This window comes from Sebastes umbrosus, chromosome 22 (genome assembly GCF_015220745.1).
Source record: "Sebastes umbrosus isolate fSebUmb1 chromosome 22, fSebUmb1.pri, whole genome shotgun sequence".
NCBI lineage: Eukaryota > Metazoa > Chordata > Actinopteri > Perciformes > Sebastidae > Sebastes > Sebastes umbrosus.
This window is the reverse complement of record NC_051290.1, coordinates 9,151,549-9,163,428: the sequence shown is the minus strand read 5'-3', so window position 1 is coordinate 9,163,428 and position 11,880 is coordinate 9,151,549. Positions and strand designations below refer to the sequence as shown.

The following is an 11,880-nucleotide window of genomic DNA, read 5'->3' as shown; positions in this document are numbered from 1 at the left end:
TTTTCATACTGACTTCTCTTACCAAAGCCCTCATTAAACGTATCATATCAGACTTTAAAGTGCTCCTTTGGTTCCTCAGATCATTACTGCAGTTACAAAAATGCAAATGTTCCGAACATCTCCACTGCTGTTATAGAGGCCAGTTAAAAATGTCACGAAATATCAGCTGTCTGTCAACTAAACTCTGATACAGACGGAGCTGTCGGTACCAAACTGCATCAGGCAGATCTTCAATCAAACAATACTCACATCCTATCAGTTTAAATCACAGTCGACCTGCTACATGGAACATTCAATTCTGGTGTTCAGTATGGAAGAAAACTCTCTCTCTGTAATGTCAGAGAATGTCATAAGGTGTTAATGTGTAATGCAAGGGAGACTAGAAAGGAATCCTTTAATTTAAACCTCTATTGCTTCAGCAATTAATCCAATAAAGCCATGGAGCTACTGAAGCAAACACAATAGATTAGTGCATGTGCTGAGAGTTGTGATTAACCGCATGTTTGTGTGGTGATCACACATTTCCTTGTCATTTAAAGCTTCGCCGTATGTAAATTGTTGTAGGTAAATTACAGAACACTTGACTGGACATTCAAGTAAAACAGCTCATTTAGAATCTGTGAACGGGAGGAACAATGACATTTACTGTATGTAACTATGGCTACTGAGTGAGCAGGCGACGCATGCTATCACAACATAAACCACACACACACACACAGTAACACACACTGAGAGAAGACAGCGGCGGCATCAGCACACAGGTCAAAGATCACAGGGTTTCTTTGCCGCCTTTGTCTCTCTCAGCTTTTGCTTCCCTGACGTGATAGATGGACTCCTGCTGCAGAGAGCTCCCACACTATTGAGAAAGACTGTTTGTGCAAAACAAAAAGTTATTTAGTCAAGCTGAGAGGGAATCTGGTTCCTTTGTAGCTTTGTCACTGAAAGAAACATCAATAGATGGAGCTGTTCTTTCTTGGCTTCCTCACATCCTTTTCTTTCTTCTTTCAGTGCAAAAACTGAGCTGAAGCTGTAGCTTTTAAACACTTCTACACCTTACACACACAACTTTACTGCACTGGACTTGGCATATCATACATTTCCTCTGTTGGAAGAAGAAAGGAAGGAGGATCGGATTTCTTTTTAAATGCCAGGCTTTGATTTCCTTTTACAACCTGTCCTATCGTCTGACTGCTTGTGTTTCTTGCCAGATCTCAGCAATTGCTTTTTAAAAACAGTCTCACAAATGATAGAAACGACAGCCAAAATTACACAAATACTAAATAAATGCTAATTTAGTTGTTTTTTTCTGACCGATAGCCACACACTGCTCTCCCTGGTGAACCTAAATGAAAAGTCCAGTATTTGAGAGCTCCTAGGCTCCTACAAACTTAGGTGGTGTTGTCGGACAACTAGCAGTAGCCGTGCCACACTTCCATAAGACAAAATAACAGCATTACCTGGCATTAAATACAGATCGCACCATCATAAAATCACCATGTACGCAGACGATATCCTGTTCTATTTGACTTCTTCCTCAACATCCCTCCAGTCAGTCCACAGTCTAACAGCTTTAGTAGGTGATTAATAAGTGTCTGGCTTCAAACATTTATTATGCTTTGGAAATTCTACAACAGGTGCAAGTCTCTTATTTGTAAGTTCATCATTTACATTGTAAAACCCCATTGTTTATGTCACATGATAAATGCCTCATAATCAGAATCATGAAAAAACAACTACATTTTATTAATAGACTGAGCCTTCGATGAGCCAGAAAACAGTGATGACTCAAGTGTGGTGAGGAGAGAGGAGGTTACTAAAAATGTGACAAAATAGTGTGAAAGAAAATAACAGAGCCAACAACTGAGAAGGAGGGAGGGCTGGAAAAAAGGAGAAAAGGATGTGAAAGAGCCTTAAAGGAAAGACAATTGAGATCTCCTATACTCCTATAAAACACTGTCCCCCACCAAGTGACATCCATCCAACTGGATAGCTCTCAAACAGCAGCTTCACACACTGGAAAATATCAGGAGTCTGGTAACATGGTGGAGTATACAGTGGTGCTGGGATATTAATAACACATTTTCATCATCTTTTTTCATGGTGCAATTATTTGGACATGCACTGCATCAATGACCTACATTTAACTACACAAAGTAGAGCAATAAAGGCAACAAAGCTGACTGTGAGTTTTCTTTCTTTTCTTTTTATAGCTGGCAAGAATCTAAAAGCCAATGAAGAGTGGGATCATGCAGAGCCAAGATAGGGCATTAATAGGTCACTAGAGACCGAACAAGGTCACTTTTAGGACTGTTTGACATCTGTAACAGTCTAATACTGTTTCAGTTTCTCCTAAATTGGCCAGCGATCGGGCTACTCTTGGACTGAAGTTTAAAAAAAACAAAGAACAGAACTATCTACTTCAGATCAGGAGATTCCAGCTACCATCTCTAAAAGCTCACCTGTCAATGATGCAGAGCCACATCTCAACTATACAGCAATCCACAAAGGGAAGTGAGGCAAAGACCTGCTGTCACACAGTCTGTATTTTTAGAGTTTTGGGTTCTTTTCGACATGACAAAAACAAGGACACCTTCCTCTAGGGAGAAGATGTCTCCTGCAGATATAAAAAGCAAAGGCTTCTGGAAATCTTACAAGAAATGTGGAAATTGATACAGCGAGAGGCAAAGCAATCTGTGACCTTCCAACAGTGATGCACATTTTCCAAACATAAGGAAAGACATGGCTCCTCTCTGTGGGTTACAAATAGATATTTTGGAGATACAATGTTTTCAGCAGCAATCATTTGAATTATTTTGGAATTATGAATAACAAGCTCTTAATTTTCTTTTTAAATGTTACAACAACAAGAGTGTCACAGTGCTCTGCTGAGTCAGTTCTGACACTGTACCAACCATCCAGCTTCATCTATATTGACTACTATAATGACTGGGGAAGCAAAAGAGGACGCTGATGGATGATGCTTTGTTAAGAAGGCATTAGGGGAACATCAGACTGATCCTTCATATTGATCTGAAGTGTAGTGGCAACTGTAAACCACCATATGGGACCCATATGGGCTTTAAAAGCTCCACAGCAAACAAGATATGAGAGAATGTGAATACATGGCAGAAAAAATAAAAATGAATTATATATATAATTATATATTAAATATATATGCATTCATTTTATATTAATTATATATTATATATTACCTCGCCTTCGCCCAATGTAGACTGGGATCAGCTCCAGCCCCCCCGCGACCCTGAATAGGATAAGCTGTTACAGATAATGGATGGATGGATAATACTCTTATCAACATAGGAGTGGGCAAATATGCTGCTTTATGCAAATGTATGTATATATTTATTATTGGAAATCAATTAACAACACAAAACAATGACAAATATTGTCCAGAAACCCTCACAGGTACTGCATTTAGCATAAAAAATATGCTCAAATCATAACATGGCAAACTCAAGCCCAAGAACAGCTGCATGCACATGTCCCTTTCACCTCACACAGCATCTCTACCTCTCTACTTTGCATCTTTAATACCTGACCCGACTTAATGCAAGGCTAACGCACCACATTGAGAACACTCTGGAGGATGTGATCTACATGCAATACAGGACATACATAGAATCAAATGGTTGCCAGGCCGCAGAATTTGTTCTTAATTGACTTGCCTGGTTAAATAAAGGTTAAATACATTTAAGAGTCAGAGAGATAACATTTGAAAATAACCATGCCCAAAACCTGACTGGACAGTTTTATGGATTCTAAGTGTATCTAAGTGAGCAAAATGCAGCTGTAAGTGTTCTGCTATCTTTTCCTTTCATTTCTGTTTTATTTGTTCTGACTGAATTGTCATCTACATGTAAGAATCCTGCTGTCAAAAACAAGAGAACAAGGGAAAAGAGAAAGGGGGGAAAACAGTAGCCTTTCTGTCGGCCCACATCTGATGGGATGAAGTTTTAGTCTACGCAAATACTGCAGACAGACGAGGGTAATATAATTCCTTTAGTCATCACGGAAACGATGGGAGCCTTGCAAGACTAAAAATAAAGCTGTGGAGGAGCAAACAGAATGCACAATTTCTCTGACAGGAGAGGATCAGAGAGAAGAAAGAAAGAGGCTGCAGTAAGTATAACATGACCAGCTGACAACATCACGCAATCCGGTACGAACCACCGCAGATTCACGCCTCAACAGGGACACGTGAAAAGAAATGATTTTCCAACTATGCTAGTGGTGTGATGGAAATATCTGAACAGCTATTAAAGATTACGAGGAAATTTTACACAGACATTCAGGGTCCTAAATCCTACTGACTTTGGTGATCTCCTGACTTTATCTCTATCGCTACCAGCAGGTTGACATTTCTGTTTTTTAGGGTGTCAGACATACTCTAGGTCTTACTGAGTTCCATTTAAAGCATGCACAGATGTGTCCCTCAGAGCGCCTTGTTTCACGAGCCTGCTGCTGGATAACTAGTAACATGTTTCCACTCATTTCAGATGTAGACAGTAGAGGGACATACAGCTTCTCCACACCCACTCACTATTGTAGTTCTTCAGTATATGAAAGGTTTCCATATCTTCAGGAAAAATCATTCGCAAATCGTCATCATTTGTCTGTCTGCCCGTCTATCTGTCTGTCTTCTACAAGTCAGTGGTAAATGTGGTAATAATCCCGTGCATTCGACATTCCTTGACTCGTTGCCCTGTCTGCCAGCTCTGGTGCTTTAATGACTTCCTCCAAATTGCACCACAGCGGCAACACTTTCACCAGCAACTCCACCATCATTATTTCCATCTTCACAGCCCAGTAAAACTTGGAGAGTAGCTTCTTCCACATGGAAAATACCAAAACAGAACAGCTCTAAGAGCTCTACATTAGCAGCTCTGCGTGATAAACATGTCTCCCTACCATTCATTTATTCATTCATTATAGGCATTACAGTAACAGAATATTGATTAATATTTGATCAACGCTGCCTAGTTTGACCGTTTGCTCAGAGACGGCAGGGCTCCAGCTCGCCTCTGATTGGTTGTTTTCCTCCGGTATGTGAAATCTTGCAGATGCCTTTAGGAGCATACTGATTAGATGAGGGCAACACCTACAGCTCTGTCACCTCATTCAACTTCATACCCAAACAGAGCTGCTACTGAACTCCCTAAGGTCACAGAAGGTCAGACAGAAACACACCTGCAGTCTAAACACCATCAAGGGTAAAAACAGTCTTCTCACATCCACACACTGATGGTTCAGATGTAACAATGGTCACACTATAGATCAGCCTGTTAGCCCAATCAATCCCTCATCACCGCTTTTTTTTTTAGCCACCATGCTGTCCAGGTCATCAGCAGCTGCCAATAGCCTCATTAAACCCTGCAGCTGATAGTGTTATTCTCCTTCTCATTCACTATGGGAGTGGGTGTGTTGGTGATGTACAATATACTGTATATAAAACTACAGTACTGTACATACAGTTCAAATAAATAATGTTCAAATGACTATATGATCTTTACTGTTTTGATGAAGTTTAACTGCTCTTATCAACCCTGTTTCCAGACAGAAAATAGTAGTTACTAGATGTAACTCCAGTTCTATGAGTATGTGCATAGCCCTATACTGGGCTCCGCTATTGGTAAACCCCATCGAGCTCCGCCTCAGCGACCAGAGACAGATCTTTGCGCTCACCACCCAATCAGTAGGTAGCAAACCACACACTCTGAAACCACAGCGCACCCGCTGCTCATCTCCCTTTGAAACACAGCAAAGGGAACAGAACAGGAGCAAGCTGGGCCTGGAGTTAGAGGGCGTAGCATGTACTCATAGAACTGGAGTTACATCCAGTAACTACTATTTCTATTTTGTATGTGCTACACCCTCTAATGAGCTTCGCTACTGAATATGGAGCGTGTGGTTAGGTTGTGGGACCCTTAGGTGGGTGGTGCTCAATGGCCTGACCACTTGACCTCTTTTGCCCAGTCAGCGGATGTTTGAATATCAGCATTGGAACAACCAATCATCCGGCCATTAGTCCTCTAAGGCCACAATCATAGGCTGCATGCTGTGTGTTTTAACATTTTCCAACCAAGCTAAGACCTTTGTCGCTGCATGCAAATAATAAATCTAGCAGACGGAATTCAGTCTGGGTCCACGTCCAGTTTCCTAAATCTCCCTTGCTGTTGTATGTGACAGGCTGCTTCCACCCATGTAAGGCCAGAACAGAGACACATTCCTGGCAGAGGAAGCTCTGCTGTTTCAGCTTCAGGACTACTGCAGCTGTATTCATTTAAAGTCCTAAAGGATAAAGGTATAGGCTCATGCATGGAAATGAGGGAGGATCACATCTCTTTTTGCTTCTCTACCTCGACAACTCTCATCCTATGTTAAAGCCTTTGCACACCAAGTCCGTATATTTGTCATGAAAAAAAAGAATGAATACAATTTAAAATGATTTGATTTGATTTGATGTGATGGACAATTCGTCATTCTCACTTTTTCTCATTTTATTATCATTTCCTTTTATTTCAGTTAGACTTGAAAGGACAAATCTACCGGAGATTTGATTCCTTCCGTTGCAGCAGAGGCAAAGTCAGACTTTAATTTGTTGTTTTCCCGCGACCTCAGACGTGTTGATCATACTGAAATGGTGAATTAATGTGGCTGTCAGGGCTAACTGGAGGTGTTGACACATAACAGGACTGAGGTCATTACTGGTCCAGAGATCAGAGAGCAGCAGACTGAGGCTGACGGTCTCTACTCCAACATCCCTTTGACCTGATAGATAGAGGTTGTCTGATATTGTTTTTCGAGGCCAATACTGAGATTTGTGGAATGAACTACCAATGGCTGATATGTTGAAGTAATATTACAAAGGATTCATTCAAACTGTGGTGTGAAGTGTGCAGTGAATCGAAACTAGAATGGACCTTTTTCATTACAAACATGGTGACATGTCAAACAGCATTGTATTGTATTGTATTGTATTGTAACTGCAGTCACACCTGAACTTTTCCTGCTACAACCCGATCTCATGGGAAGGCGTATGAATACCATGACATTACACGGACATGAGTACTCATTTTAGCCTTTTCGCATGTCATTTGTACGCCACGCAAATGTCCACAGTTAGATTTAGGCAAGAAATCCACTAACTTAGCTTCAGGCAAGAAAACCACTTAGTTAGGTTAAGGAAAAACGTCATGGTTGGGCTTAAAATAAGTACGTAAACTAAGTAAAAAACATACGAAAACAACGTTACATAAGTACAGAAAACACGTCACAAACGTCACTAAAAAACACACGACAATCGTCACGTGACAAACGTCACTAACTTCCAAAACAAAATACCGGTCAACAACGGCCTCCAACATCGGCCTCCTGGTTAAAAGTCCGGTGTTATTTGGACCCGCCCACCATAAGTACAGTCTGTCTTGCTTTTATACTACGTCACCAACTAAATTCAGTCCAAAGGTTAACGTCCAAGTTGAATTGCAAGTTGAGTTAGTTGTTACGTTTGAGGATTATTTGGTGAGGATATACCTTAGCTACGGACCCAACCACTATCATCATCATCTACACTGACTCCTGCATCATTATTGCTATGAAATGCATCTAAAGTATCATCATCTACAGACCCAGTCGTGCACTGTTTTATGCCACACTCTCAGACTGTTGCAATAACTCAGCTGAGGCTGAAACATAATAAAAATGTTCTCTCTCTGCAGCTCTACCCGTTCACAGTCTGACTGAGAATGGCAACACAGAGTCAGACCAAAGAAATGTCAAGTATGAGAGAAAGAAAGGAAGAAAAATAGGTTCCAATTTCCGACTTTGTGAGAAGTGAAAACCTGATAATAAATAGACACATTTTCCCTAAAAATGTATTCATTTGTAATGTCGTCACGTTCAAACAAACGAAGACAAAATGCTTCTATCCCAGTATGAAAACACAGACAATCAGGAGAAAGATGAGGAGAAGAGACAGCACACAGAGAGGGACAGCAACGTTTGGCCATTTCTTCAACAATCTGTCTCTCTGGGCAAAGATCCAAACTCCAAAGATCACAATTATCAAGTATTTTAAAAAGCTGTCAACACAAATGTGAGGTCAGTCATAATGAAAAACCCTCCAACCAACACTAAAGAGTCCACATACGCACTGATGACACCACATACACTATCACAAGAGAATAAACAGCAGGGTGGAGTCGGTGCTGCTCACACACTGCAAAGCATGAGACAGATAAACAGCCAGGAGTCCCACAGGTAAGGAAGCATTGTTGATTTGCACACACAAGCATACACTCATGTCCACATAGACATGTGATACACACACACACACACACACATACAATCTGTGCTAGGTGAGAGAGATGAATGGATTAGGGCCCCCTGCTAAAGAAATGCTGAGGCAGCTGGGACACCTATGTGCGCTCTACTACTGCCAGACTGGAAGTCTGAGTGTGTGTCTTTTAGAGGTCATATGATAGCATACAAAGTCAATAAGACACAAGTGGGCATGAATATATGCTACTTAGCACTGGGTGGTGCAAATGTATGTCAAAAACAATGTTAAAAGAAATGTTTAAACTTCAGCCAAACATCTGTGCTCATCCTGAGACTGTCTGACGTAAGTTCATAAATGTATGGAGACAGGTGTACACTGCTAACTGGCTATACCTAACATCTGTACAGTCAGTATTTTAGTTGTTGGGGTGAATAAACACAATACAAAAACGCTACTCAATTGTCAAGCAAATTTTCAACGTACTAATTGAAATGTTGTAAAAATGAGATGCAAATTAGGCGCATATCCATCAAGTAGTTTGGAGCGAATAAACTCGGCTGCAGCGTAGTTTGGTCAGGAGTTGGCGCTATAGGCTACGCATGGCTGTAATCCACAGAGTAGAAGAAGAAAGAGGTTGCGAACCGGAAACAAAACAAGTCTCCTTGGTCATCTAACCATCTACAATAGAAAAAATGGAGAGAGGTCTTCAGGATTGTGTTTCAGTTGTTCTTTCATGTCAGCTAGTATTGGTCATGTTTCATGTTATCCAGAGACAAAGACAAGCATTCACACATATCTGAGAAGATGCCGTCAGCAGAAACAGCTGATTGGTCATGTGAGTGGAATGTTGGCTATATCAGAATTTAATCGGCAAAGGCGTTTCCATATCCCAGGCAAAAACCACCTCAAGCGAGTATAAACACTTTTTTTACACACACTGTGTTTTGTTGGGAAAAAAAAGTCACCCGTCCCCGATCCTTTGAATTTCAACCAATCATATTTCCCCAAACCTGTACGCTGAAAACATATGATTGGTTTGTTATTGGCATTCCATACAAGACGAGACAAACAAAACAAAACACACTTGTGCATTTTACATATGTAAACATGCATGCAGATGTTTTACCAGGTTAAGTAATCTATTTTTTATAACAGGGATGAAGGAAATTGGCAACCTCTAACACACACACACATACATAAACAGCGAATTGTAGTCAGTCAAGTGTATTGAGAACTAATTAGCTTTTGGAGAGGTCTAAACCATTACATCAGTTTGACCAAACTCACACAACAGCTGCAACCACAGAGAGCCGGCAGCAACATGAAAAACCAGAGCTGCACACAGAGGAGGAGATTTAACAGGATATGAAGAGTGGCAACAAACACACACACACACACACACACACACACACAACAAGGCCTCCAGGAACACCAACAGCTTCTAATCAGCATGTGAGTCTGTGAGGAGGGAAGGACGAGAGAGAGCCAGGGATGGGTACTGGAGACGGGAAACAGAGGGACTTTTAAAGAAATCACAGTTGTAAGAGGAAATGTTAGACAGATTGCAAACAAACAAACAGTATGTCCAGAAGTGGAGATGGATGTAAAGTCAGCACTTGGTCAGCATGTAACCGCTGAGGAGCACAGTTGTTGATGTTAATCCATTAGTCATGACCTGAGGACATCAAGTGTTTTGAATCGTGTGTGAATCAGCTTTGTATGTCAGTGTTTTGCGTTACTGAGCTTCCAAAATAGACATCGCCTGAGTTGTTATTCTGTGGAAAAGAAACTGATGTTCATGTTGTTATTTTTGATTTTGTGTGTGTGTGGGTGTGTGTTTTGCTTTCTTAGATAGTTATATTCAGAGCTCGTTTGAAAATGTTCCATCCTAGTACCGAAAAACAATATCAATACCAAAGGATGCCATGCTTTTTTTAAATACCTTAATTTCCTAAAGATGAATGTTTTTCACCAAAACCCTTTTTTGATTGAACAAAAGAAGCCAAAAGTTTTCAAATATTAAACAATTAATTCATTAAAACCTTTGCCAACTTTAATTACAGTCTACAATTGGAAAAGTTATGATTCAAATTAGGGCTGTCAATCGATTAAAATAGTTAATCGCGATTACTCGCAAATTAATTGCACATTAATCACATTTTTCATCTGTTCTCTGTTATCTTTTCTCAAATCCTAACATGGCAAACTGCAGCCATGACTTGACCTAAACTGCATGTGATTATCATAAAGTGGGCATGTCTGTAAAGGGGAGACTCGTGGGTACCCATAGAACCCATTTTCATTCACATATCCTGAGGTCAGAGGTCAAGGGACCCCTTTGAAAATGGCCATGACAAATTTATCCTCGCCAAAATTTAGCATAAGTTTCCAGCATTATTTAGCCTCTTTCCCAACAAGCTAGTATGACATGGTTGGTACCAATGAATTCCTTTGATTTTCTAGTTTCATATGATGCAGTATCTTCACTCTAGCTTTAAAACTGAGCCCGCTACAACCTAAACATCACACGTTGCTTCATTCATATTTTAGTCAGTTCTGATAAAGTGTTTTCTACCAGCCCTATGTAGCCTTTACTAGTCTGGAAAAATACACAGAAGATCCTAAAACAAAAACAAAAAGGCACAGCCACCATGTGTATGAAATCAAAGCATCGGTATGAAAGAACACAGTTACCACTCCTACGCTTTAGGGATCCAAATGACGCAACAGATTGTTGCACAGCGCACACTTTAGGGTGGACACATTAAAAACCGTGAGTAAAGAAAAAGAGCCAGCGCAGGCCTGATGAATCCCAGAACCTCAGTCATCTTGTCAGCATTTGAAGCATGTGGCCACAACCCAACTGTTAATCACTGAGTGTTTGAGCGTGAGTCATCTGCATCCCAACTATACCATACATCTGGCAGCGCACCCAAGCTAAACCTTGAGCTAAACCCAGCCTGGTTTAGCACTACTAAAAAGCTAATCTAATTTCTCCACAGAATATTCCATCATGGGATTAAAGCAGCCAGCGGCGTGTTGGGAGTGCCAAGCCTGAGACATTTTATCAAGGGAAGCTGCAATAGGGAGTCCCCACCCTGGGATGTTAGTGCGCAACCAAGAATAATTGATTTCACATTGCAGGCACAATTTGACACAGAACATGCAATGCAGAGTAATGGAAGAATGAAAGTGGATTCAATTAAAGTTTCTTTAACAGTCCAGGGCAGTCCACCTGCTGGGGGAAGGTTCACCCAGCCTCACCCAAACACTCTCTGGGGTCACATGTGTCACGTGTTATACCTACTGTCAGATGACATCATGGAAATGCATTATAACAGATTGTTCTGTAAACAAAATGTTGCAAATGTTCCGAGCGAGTTCTTACGGAAATTTGATTTGCTGACTGTACAACTGAACGTCTTTACAAGTCTCCCAGAGTTTATCACAAAGCCTCTCCAATCTAAAAGGCTTAGAATGAAATACATTTTAGCAGATGCAAAACAGTTTTCATGAAGTAACACAATAGGATTTTTCTTTGGTTCTTTCACAACACCCAAAAGAAATCAGAACATGAA

General features: G+C 40.6%; 1 long non-coding RNA gene across 1 annotated transcript; it reads right to left on the bottom strand.

Moving 5' to 3' along the window:
• Window positions 1-8,827: 8,827 nt before the first annotated feature.
• LOC119481166 lies at window positions 8,828-11,616 on the bottom strand. The gene is made up of 3 exons (XR_005205119.1): window positions 11,606-11,616; window positions 10,878-10,882; window positions 8,828-10,144 (listed from the first exon to the last, which is right to left on the bottom strand). It is a non-coding gene; the product is annotated as an uncharacterized LOC119481166 (long non-coding RNA).
• Between the last annotated feature and the right edge of the window lie 264 nt (window positions 11,617-11,880).